Here is a 10926-nt window from a genome sequence, read left to right on the forward strand (position 1 = left end):
TCCCAGTGCCTTGAAGGCAGAGACAAACAGATCTTTGTGAGTTCAATGTGTAGTAGCATACACCTTTAATCCCAATGCCTGAAAGGCAGAGAGAGGCAGATCTCTGAGACTTCAAGGACAGACAGGTATACAGAGTTATTCCAGGTCAAAGATACAGAGAACCTGTCTCAAAAGGCAAAAAATAAAAAGGAAAAATAAACAAAATAGAGGTTAAATTGAAGCGCACAAAGATGGAAAATTCACAGCGAATTTTGATATTGTATGCTATTATGCTCTTTTTGAATCATTTGAATTTTGAGGCAGTAGCAATAGGTGCTAAAAGATGTTTCTTTATAAAAGCTGCTGAAATAATCCAACATAGATATTTTGAAAATGCCTTGACTTTGAAATTTGGATCTAAGGACATGATGCTTTGGAAAGGATTTTCTATTTTGTTTTCACAGAGGGTGATAGTCTGTGGATGCCTCTATCCTAATATGGTAGGATGGACCACGCCCTAATTAAAGGTTGCTGTGAACACCTTTAAAAAATTGCTTCACTCAACTGCCAACTGAGATAAATCAATAATGATGCCACCATTCAGCAGGAAGCATTTTGGAGAGAAAAAACTGTACCCACATTCCCAAATATGGCTTATAAACGTTCTTTTACATTTAAAGTGGGATGTGATATAGATATGAATATTTGCATTAGTATAGATTTTGCTTTACTGATAGAGATTTTAGGTCAATTTTGTTATATGTATATGCATTTTTGATCTTAATTAAGGTATTGTGATTGTGTAGTTCATTTAAAAATATAATGTATATAGGTTATTAATGGATAACCATTAATAATAGTCAAGTTTGTAGTCATGTTAGTTAGATTTTATAGCTACATAGATATATATATTTCAGTCAGATAGGCATTATTCATATCTCTCTAGACTACAAAATAGGCTATTTAATGTTTTAGTACCTTAGGGTTTTTCATGACAGTGAGACACTCTACTCTTGGCAGCACATATCTACTTCAGGAAGAAGATGGACATCAAAGAGGATCCTTATGGAGTTTGATAGCCATTTGGGTAAGAAACTGCTCTTGCCTGGATTGTTGCATAAACCGTACACAGAAATCACTCAGAGAGAGGACTACTGAACTTGCCTAAAGGTGAGATGATCTTTTCGTGTTCCTGATTCAGGAAAGGGTCAGCAAAACATTCTTCAAGACAAGCAGATAGTGACTGCCTTTGAAATTTCCTGCTTCATGGAAATGTCTGCTGGAAACTATGGGCCTGTAGGCTGAGGGTGGAAACACCAACGGTACAGAGGAACTTTGGGTTGCTGTCCAGGCAGCGAGATGTCTCTGTCATTTCTAGAGTTTGAAAATGGCTTACTTTTTGTTTGCTTAGGTAATACTGTATTATTCTGGAGTCTCTGATGGAGTTGAAGAATAGATAGATAGATAGTTATAGTTTTCCATTGTTATGATAAAAGATAAAATAGATGTAAATATTGTAACTGTAATTCTTGCTCGATAACTGTTTTGTTATATGTAATTTTGCTATGTTAAAGTTAAAGATTCCGTTCTTGTTTAAACAGAAATAGGAGTAATGATGGAGTATAGGTCATTGGTTAATTAAATAAAGAAACTGTTTGGCCTGAAAGGTTAGAACATAGGTGGGTGGAATAAACATAAGAGAATGCTGGGAGGAATAGGAATTAAGCTTAGAGATGCCATGCACCTCTCCCATGGGCAGAAATGGTAGCTCTGCACTCTGAGGCAGATGGCGATACAGCCAGCCACCAGGTCAGACATGCTAAATCTTTCCTTCTAAGCGCATCTCGTGCTGCAACATACATTATTAGACATGGGTTACGAGGCCTAAAATAATGGAGTAGGCAGTGTTGAAATGAATAGTTTTGTGTTGTTATTTCGGAGCATAACCTTACAAGGCGGCCCCATGGGGATGCATCCCTGCTGCTCAAATTTCTACAATCAAGGGGGAAATGGAAGAAGGGAAAAAAGAAGAGAGAGAGACAAGGAAGAATGGATGAATTCAATCATTCGTTGGAAAAATGAGTGAACCAATGAATGAGGAGACCTAGTAGGAAAAAATGTGCTGCATTCCCTCAGAGTGTCAGGTCAAATTAAGGATTGACCAGGTTTTCCACTAAGGAGGAGGCTTATTCTATTTTACCTTCTTTGTGCTCCAGGCCCACCCACAAGAGTGATGATGAGGACAGGGAGAAGAAGAGGAGAGTGTGTACCAGAATTCCTTGGTACAATTTCTCACCCAAATTGTAGCCAAATCACCTGACCTGGGACAGCTGATCTATATGCTGGACCCTAACTCCCAGTTTGACAACTCTAACATTTTAACCAAGTTTGTGAAGATGAAGGAACCAAAAATAGCCCAGTTACAGGATGGCAGGTTCCTTACAGGATGGGAGTCAGACATCAGTACCATTCTGGTATTTGGCGGTTTGATGGGTGTGTGGGGTCTTTGCCGGACTCCTCCTAGCATCATGGATTCCCTACTTTACTGATATTATGGAGTTCGGTGCATTCATCATATGTGTGCATGTCACACACTAGTGGGCATCATATGTACATGTTTATCCTGTGTGTGGGTGAGTGTGTTCATGAGTTTTATAGCCCAAGTACTACAGAACATGATCAATGAAAGGGACCACTGTTTTCCACATATGGCAGGGCAATTATTTAAATGAACTGACAAGGGTTGGATGGCATGGATAAGACCTATGAGAGTTCAAGGCATACCGAATCCAGGCATGACAAAGTAGGTGGCAGACAGAATTCTGGCAAAACTAAGTAGGTAGCTTGATGTCCACCTTACTGGAGAAGAGCAACTGAGCGGAGACACTTTTCACTAAGCAACATGCTCTAGTGGAGATCAAACATCCTTTGACTTACAGCCAGTATGAATTAAACCATTCATCAAATGAAACCTAATTTTCTCTGATTTTGAGTATACATTTGTGTCCCTTCCTGATTAATCTACTCTTTATCCTCTTAAGTCCATATACCTCACGCTGATATCGGTCACATCTTTCAATTTGACATGGTTTTCCCTCAAGCTTCATACCGCCCCGAGATCATACAACTTTTTGTCCCCTCCCCACTGCTTCTTTGACAGCCATCTTGTCCTTTACCACACCACGCATCCCCAGTCCTTTATTCCCCAAGGGGAAAAGACCATAAATCCTGCTTTGTTCTGAGGCATGTATTTCTGTGATGCCCCATCCACCAAACACAATCCATCGTTGAAAAAATAACACAACATGTTAACAAATTTTTATTCTTTGAGAAAGAATAATCCATTGGAAAAGATACCAGGATTCATAGAAGACCTGAGGTATCTCTGAAAAAACACATTCCCAAAGAGAGCATTAAGTCTGCCCCTCAAAATTTGAGAATTTCACTTTAACAGATCTTCACCAAATCATATACATAGATATGGAAGTCATTATCAAACTTGATGAAATACACAGAAGATTTGTTGGGAACTTGGCAAATAATTTTACCTATCTCTTGGGTTCCATCTTTTTTGTTGTACTGCACTCTTTTGCCCTCCAAGGAATCCCTGCCTAATTCCAAAGTCACCTCTACTGGAGGACATTCAGGCGTGATGTGGAGGTTGCCTTCAATGGAATCATCATGATGGTGGTAAAGGTACAGGACCGGATCATTCTCGTTGACAATGTAGAAACAGGTCGTTATGGTCTGCACCTCATCTGGGACCACGCCACTCCACTCTTCCTTAGAGCCTGGCATGATGTGGAGGTTGCCTTCCAGGTAGTCATCCAGGAGGTGGTAAATGTACAAGACCGGATCTTTCTTGTAGGTAATATAAAACCAGGTCTTCATGATTGGCACCTCTTCTAGGACCATCCTGTTCCAGTCATTCTTAGAGCCATTTGTGCCCATGAATGTATGTTTCACTGCTCTGCCAACTATGGTGTTTGAGAGATGAGTGTCTGTCACCTGAGGAAATGGCACATTATTAGGCAGGATCTTCAGGTTTAAAATCCTTTCATCACTATGAAGCTCCAAGCCATAGACACAATCAATCCCATCATATTTCAACAAATAGAGAGAGGGATATGTTGGCAGTTGATCTAGAATGATGGCTTTCCAATGGGTGACTGGTTCATTGGCTTCCTTCCAGCCATGAGAAATTCTGCGGCCAACAATATTCTCCAGGGCCTCAAAAGGCTTACTAAGTTTTTGCTTCAGGAGCGATGGCCCATTCTTCTTCTGGAGATGTGGCATGCCACTCATACTAAGAGGCATCTTCTTCATGGCGGGAGACTTTCTGAGATAGGCCACAGCACTCCTGTTCCACTGTCTCTTGGCTCTGTTTCTGTGCTTGGGCTTCTTAGCTGCCAATCTCTGCATAGGAAGAACTCTTCAGTTTAAATCAGACACAAAGTGGTTTCCTCCACCATAAGTGCCTGCAAGGATAAGAAGGTGAGGATGTGAGGTCAAGGCTCTTTTTAGGAATAACTTTGGAGCAGGTGAAAAAGGCAGGGCTGAATAGATTTGGATACCTAAATGGAATATGTTCTTAAGAAATTAATAGGAAAATTATCAAACTCTTGTCTACAGCTCAGTATATGTGTATCAGAGACATATTCCTGCTGCAAAATGCAATTGACCTCTACTGAGAAACCTACTTCCTGACTTACTATATCAATGAGAGACGAAGCTATGCCTATACCTAAAGTGAGAAAGAAATATCTGACCAGATGGCAAAGAATTCAAAGAATAGCCACTCCTCTCCTTACCACTCAAGCTACTGGTTAGTTGGCTGATCTATAACCACCTGCCCAAGGTCATGGCACTCCAGTCCACTGGCTCTCTCTATTGTGTCTCCTGATCCAGATCCAGGTTGATTACATAAAGATATTCTGTATCTTCATCAGAGAAGTGAGTACTGTGAGTCAAACTGCCAAAAGAAAGAAACATTATCTGCAAATAACGAAAGCTTAACTTCTTCCTTTCCAATACAAATCCCCTTGATCTCCTTATGTTGTCTTATTGCTATTGCTAGAACTTCAAGCACTATATTGAAGAGGTATGGAGAGAGTGGACATCCTTGTCGTGTTCCTGATTTTAGTGGGATGGCTTTGAGTTTTTCTCCGTTCAATTTAATGTTAGCTGTTGGCTTGCTGTAAATAGCTTTTATTATATTTAGGTAGGATCCTTGCATCCCTATTCTCTCCAAGACCTTTATCATGAAGGGGTGTTGAACTTTGTCGAATGCTTTTTCAGCATCTAATGAAATGATCATATGATTTTTTTCTTTCAGTTTATTTATATGGTGGATTACATTGATAGATTTTCATATGTTGAACCAGTCCTGCATCTCTGGGATGAAGCCTACTTGATCATAATGGATAATTTTTCTAATGTGTTCTTGGATTCGGTTTGCCAGTATTTTGTTGAGGATTTTTGCGTCGATGTTCATGAGTGAGATTGGCCTGTAATTCTCCTTCCAGGTTGAGTCTTTGTGTGGTTTTGGTATCAAAGTAACTGTAGCTTCATAGAAGGAGACAAAAGTATATGCTCAACTATGTTCATGGCAGCATTGTTTGTAATAGCCAGAACCTGGAAACAACCTAGATGCCCTTCAACGGAAGAATGGATGAAGAAAGTATGGAATATATACATATTAATGTATTACTTAGCAGTAAAAAAACAAGGACTTCTTGAATTTTGCATACAAATGGATGGAAATAGAAAACACTATCCTGAGTGAGGTAAGCCAGACCCAAAAAGAGAAACATGGGATGTACTCACTCATATTTGGTTTCTAGCCATAAATAAAGGACATTGGGCTTATAATGCATGTTCCTAGAGAAGCTAAGTAAGAAGGTGAACCCAAAGACAAACACATAGGCATCCTCATGAATATTAACCTTCATCAGGCGATGAAAGGAGACAGAGACAGAGGAGCACAGGACAAAAATCTCAAGGTCCAAAACAGGAGCAGAAGGAGACGGAGCACGAGCAAGGAACTCAGGACACGAGCGGTGCACCCACACACTGAGACAATGGGGATGTTATATCGGGAACTCACCAAGGCCAGCTGGCCTGGGTCTGAAAAAGCAGGGGATAAATCCGGACTGGCTGAACATAGAGGACAATGAGGAATACTGAGAACTCAAGAACAATCGCAGAGGGTTTTTGATCCTACTGCACGTACTGGCTTTGGGGGAGCCTAGGCAGTATGGATGCTCACCTTAGGAGACCTGGATAGAGGTGGGCGGTCCTTAGGCTTCCCACAGGTCAGGGAACTCTGATTGCTCTTCGAGCAGATGAGGGAGGGTGACTTGATCGGGGGAGGGGGAGGGAAATGAGAGGCGGTTGCGGGGAGGAGGCAGAAATCCTTAATAAATAAATAAATTAAATAAAAAATAAATAATATACCACTATAATTCTTCCCCTATTGTTCTTGTAACACTGAAAAAAAAATAAATAATCGAAATCAAAAAAAAAAAAAGAAAAGAAAGAAACATTAATCTGTGCAACAGCATCTATTAGAAATAATTATCTTTTAAAACACATAGGGACAAAGAGGATCTTTGCCATTTAAGTGGACTGAGGAATTGGACAATTTTAGCAAAGATAGACTGGGGAGAATACCTGACATTAACCGTCCCCCAGCTATCAAATATAGGAGCTGTTAACGACATAAATTTTGGACCCAGAGCAGATTTGAAAGAAACCTTTCTTTGACTACAGAGGTCCTAGTTGCTTCCTAAACATATTTACCAAAAGAAAATATCTTGGCTCTCTAGATTCCAACTTCTGGAAATTCGGTTGAACAGTTGTGGAGCCCAAGAGCTGAACTGACCTCCTCAGCCATCGTGAAGATAGTAAGCCCACCTTCACAGAAGACCAGTGCTTCATGTGGAACAGAGTTGCCACCCCCAACCAGAGCTTTGTGACATCATCAAGGCTCTACTTATGTCATAAAACTCCTCCTAGCCAGGTTTCTTCCCTACTAACCCCCAGAAATATCCAGCATACAGGTCCTAAAATGCTGCTCATACAGCCCCATGAAGACCCAAAATAAAAACCCCAATCTTCTTCCCAATTACTTGAGTCATATTTTCCAAGTAACTCAACCCCTTTATGTGTTTTTTTTTTCTGTAAAATAATTTTTCGTCTGAGTCAACAACTCACATGAATGTTTATTTTTCCTAGCTCCAATGTCCTCATTGGTTATTTTCTATTGATTTTTCCATTACTTCATAATAATAATTATCAAACTTTCCACTTCTCTTCCTCCTCCCACATTCTTCTTGCTCCGCAAATAAACCTCTCCACTCAAACACCAGTCCAAATAGAGGGCAGGGTACTTTGAGCTGTGGGAAGTCCAAGCCCACCCTTCATCCATCCAGATTTAGCAAGGTATGCATCCACAAAAAATATGATCACAAAAAGCCAGTGTATGATATGCAGACAATTGCAAGTGCCATTATCTTTGGCTTCTCCGTCTGCCACAATTGTCAGCCACATTCAGAGCTTCCAGTTTGATCCCATGTTCTTTCATTCCCAGTTCACTGGATTAGTTGAAATCCCCTTAGTTCAGGCACAGTGTCTCATAGTGTGGACCAAGCCCTTATATTCCTGACATCCTTGCTCTTTTTCTCCATCCATCTGCTCTTCCACTGGAGCTTGGAAGCTCCATCTAGTTTTCTGATTTTGACCCTGACTTGATCTCCATCATTTGCCAAACAAAAGTTCCATGGTGGTTTTCAAGATAGTCAGTCATCAGTCTGACTATGGGACAAGGCACACATAGTTCCTAGGGACATGTCACAGTGCGGTCAACTTCTCCTCCCTGCTTAAGTACCTAGAGAGGGTCACCCTATGGCCTTCTGAGAACCACTCGAGAGATATCGATCTTGACATCCCCAGAATGGGCCCATAAATTGTGATATCATCAGTGTATGTGCATTAACTTGTGTGTGTTTGTGTGTGTGTATTTAAATCACAATAACAAATGGATTGTAATATTGAAGTTTCTTCTCATCTTGAGAAGAATATTTGCTACAGAAACACTCTCACAGTAATAGTGAGAGTGTAATCTATCTAAGAAAGGAGAAATAACTGGAGGAATCCCCCAGAGTTAGGCTCAGTGTCCCAGGAATTACGCCCAAGGAAAGTCAATGAACTCAGTGATGGAAGATAAATCCCAGCCTAAATAAAACCCTAAATCATTTAGGTGGAACATGAGATACTCTTACAACAGTTACAAGAGGTCTAAAATGCCTGGACTGGAACATAAGGGGAACACAATGACGTGGAGCTGAGAGTGCATGTCAAAACTGATTGGATCTGGAAAAAATTATGTAAGCATACCAAGGAAACCACCAGTGGGACAAAACCCTAAGAAATCTGTAGGACAACATATCATGTTGAACATAATGAGATTTATAGACAAAGGAAAGATCTCAATTATGTCACTGTCACACAGGTGATGATGAACCAGTTCCATCGTAGAGTGACTCCCTGCTGTGTTTAAGATAACCTGTCAATTCTGTCTAGTCAGTTACAAGGAAATTTGCATTAATTGCACAGATTAACTATCAGCATCATTTACTGCACAATCAAAGGCAACGCAAAGATATCATAGACATGTTGTTGAATGCTGATGATGTTATTGGGAGTTTTGATGGGTTTTTTTCTTAAAGCAAAATCATCGGTGACTCTCATGCATGAAGCAGATCTTTTCTCTGTGATGTTTCCTGAATAGCTACTGAGATACCAGCCCATTGAGTTGTGGTCTCTATCTCTTTTAAAAAGCAACTTCTACCTTCAGCTTGATCTCTTGCTTGAGCTTCCCTTCCGGCTACTAGGCTCCTTTTCTGATCCTGTAGAGGGCTTTTGTAAGGGATTGTGATCTCTAAGTTTTTCCCCTTTCAAGAACTAATCATTCTATTAATCACAATTCTAAACTGCTGTGGGAGTTTGTTTGTGACTTATGCCTTCACATGTAATACAAGCGACCTGTGTGTATAGGGTCTTCTCTCTGTTCATGTGGGGAAGGCATGGCAGCAGGAGTAGATGGCTGCTCATTCTCTGTAAGGAAATCAGTAAACAGTGGGGACCAAGTACAAGGATGTCCTGAAATAGTAAGTCTTGTCCTTTCAAGGCCCCAAAGCTTCCAGCTAGGTTCAGGGTCACGACAATCTCCAAAACACACCGAGCATGAAGTATTCAGAACCAGAAGCCTGTGTGTGCCATATCACATAAATTCATTGTGAGGACACCAATCTGTTTTTTTTTTTTATTTCTAAATTATTTTGTCCCATCAGAACGATCTATATTACCAATTAACCAAATTTGCTGCATCTTTGGTGTCCTAGAATTGCTTTAAATTGTTGCTGGGACAGTCTTACAAAACTTCCTGTGCTGTTATGAGACCTTAAGGGGACAGCACTTATTTCAGAAATCAAAGGCAGTTAGGTTCAATCCTATGGTTAGCTGTGAGCTAGACACTGGAAGGATGGATTTGACTGAGAAAGGGAGACAGCATACATGGAGGCAGGTAACCTTTCCTTTGCAAAATGACCCATTTTGAGGCCTTACTTCAGGCTCTTCTCTTCTCCTAATCTTGGTTTTTTTATTAGTTTAGGAGAAGAATTAAAACTCCATTTACAGTATCTGTCAACCCGAATGAGTTAAGTATATGTGAACAACTTGATGTCTGCCTGTCTGTCAACAGGGCCAGAGTTCAGGGGCATCTGATGCATAGCACAGGAATGTCAGCCATCAATCTCTGGTCCACCTAACTCTACAGCATTAGAGTTGTCATGGTTGCTCATCTGATCTTCCTCATATGATCTCCATCCACAGAGATGTCAGAAAAATCCTCCCCTGAGAGTGCAAGTTCTTTACAAATGAAAGATTATACAACAGAAGACACATGGGAGATTTCTATGGGCAAGCTGTTGAAAGGATAAAGTGACAGAAGAAGTTTATTGATTAATTAAAGAAAGAATCCGCTTCAGCTGATAGGTTAGAACATAGGTAGGTGGAGTAAACAAAATAGAATGCCGGGAGGAAGAGGTAGTGAGCTCAGAGAAGCCATGCTCCCCTCTCCCCTGCAGATGCCATAGCTCTGCTCTCTGAGGCAGTTGTCGATGCAGCCAGCCACCATGTCAGACATGCTGAATTTTTCCTGGTAATTGCACCTCGTTATACTACACTGATTATTAGAAATGGGTTAAAATGCTGAATCTAATTGGCCAGCAGTGTTTAAAAGAATACAGTTTTTGTGTATTTATTTCAGGCTTAACCTTCATGCGGCCGTGGTGCTGGAGACACAGCCTCGCTGCTCAAATAACTACAGAATGGCTTGCAGCCTTGTGGACAACTGAATCCACTGAAAGCCTGAGAAAGCTTGGGAAAGAGTAAAGCATGTTTTCTTGTTAGCAGCGATTTCTCGGTCTGCTCTGCTTGCTAGAAGAAAGCAAGGGCTCTCATCTAAAAGAGGCTTGCTGACTCAGCTTCAGCTGCAAAACCGTGCAGCCCTTAAGAGGTCCTGCCAAAAAACATTTAAATGGTGTTGATAAAAGCCAAGTGAATGCTTGTATGTTTTCAGCAGTAGCAGGAAAAAAAACTGTGTTGTTTTAAAATGTCGGCTTTCTGGGTCATCCTGCCTGGGCAAATTCTGACTGTTTGAGGAAGGACAGCCAGCTACAGAAAGAGGGCTTGAGTGTTGTCTGTTGCAGCCTCTTTGATGGCAAGGACCTTGAAACACTGTAGACTTGTGGCACTGAATGCGGCTCTGTTCGGTACCTCAGCCACAAGGTTGGAATGGCAGAAAGCAAAGGAATGGGCTACATCTGGCCAGCAAAGCCACGGCTTTAGTCCTACTGGGATTGCTTGGTAAATGAAAGATTCATG

Source organism: Microtus pennsylvanicus, chromosome Y (assembly GCF_037038515.1).
Source record: "Microtus pennsylvanicus isolate mMicPen1 chromosome Y, mMicPen1.hap1, whole genome shotgun sequence".
Taxonomy (NCBI): Eukaryota; Metazoa; Chordata; class Mammalia; order Rodentia; family Cricetidae; genus Microtus; species Microtus pennsylvanicus.